Genomic DNA, 1,166 nt, shown 5'->3' on the forward strand with positions numbered 1-1,166 from the left:
ACATATCGTCAAGCGTCTAATAATATGCTCAATCTGTTCAGTAGCTCGAGGGAGAAATGCGGTACTAAGACCTGTCTGTGCTCCTGATCTCTTCTTGGACTGATCTCAAGGTGTTAATTATAATTGAAGTCCCTCTATCTGAGATATTAACTGGGGAAACCACACGGAACCTTACCCTTCTTCATATTCTATAATTCCACCTAATTTCAGCTGCATAGGTGCTTTTGATTGGAAAAAATGGGATGATTCATCGGCCTATTCGCAATAACCCACATAGCACCCTACTCTTACTGAGTATAAGATAGGTTCATAATAATGTTGATAACTTAGGGCTCCTTAACCTCGTGTATTTCTTCTCGACTCTTTTTAGAACTTTAACTGGCATTCAATCTTTTGGGTCCTGCTTTTTTGCCCTCAGAGTTGGCTACCAAGTGGTGTCGAAATTCCCTCGCCTACTGGCCCATATAGCCATTCTGCTGTTTCTCTCTCATTAACTAGCTCTATGTTGAAGAGCTGTGGCATTCGAGTGCGTCGTCAATTAGAAATTAGCTAATCCTTCTTGTTTTGATTAAGACCTTGTTACAATTTCCTTAATGTATCTTATAATACTCTAGGTACATAATCTCATATCGTTTCTTCGTCACTAGTTTAGATTCCTCCATCTCGCGCGATCACACAAGCACTAACGCATTAAGTTCCATCAGAATTTTAAAGTTAAGCGTGCTGGGGCGAAAGTAATATTGGGATGGGTGACCTCCATGGGAGGTGTTCGTGTCGCGTTTTATTGTAACCTTTTCCACGATGTACGGGCACTCAACTTAGCTCCAGATTTACCTCAACGTTGTTTCGTGAGTCTTTATGTTTTCCTCTGTCTTTTCATCTGTTATCTTGCATCCAGTGTCGGCGTAGACCTTTAGCTCCACTATCCTCCATTCACTTTGTGTTCTCCTCATTTACTACCACAGGAGGCTTTCTATTCCTTTTCCTTTGGCTATTTATTTATCGCAACATCATTTGCGACTAACTCTATGACCAACGTTTTGGCTTTTGGTCTAGCATGCTGTCATTCTCCTTCGTAGTGTCTCTTGAATTATTTCATATCCTTTCATTGGTACATTCTTCTGTTTTATAAGCAGCTGCCTTCTAGTTTTATGTTGTTCAGGGTC

The 1,166-nt window shown here is 40.7% G+C and overlaps 1 pseudogene; it reads left to right on the forward strand.

The window, feature by feature from the left end:
* Positions 1-663: 663 nt before the first annotated feature.
* Positions 664-783, forward strand: LOC129901817 (5S ribosomal RNA; annotated as a pseudogene).
* The last annotated feature ends 383 nt before the right edge of the window (positions 784-1,166 follow it).

Source organism: Solanum dulcamara, chromosome 8 (genome assembly GCF_947179165.1).
Source record: "Solanum dulcamara chromosome 8, daSolDulc1.2, whole genome shotgun sequence".
Classification (NCBI taxonomy): domain Eukaryota; kingdom Viridiplantae; phylum Streptophyta; class Magnoliopsida; order Solanales; family Solanaceae; genus Solanum; species Solanum dulcamara.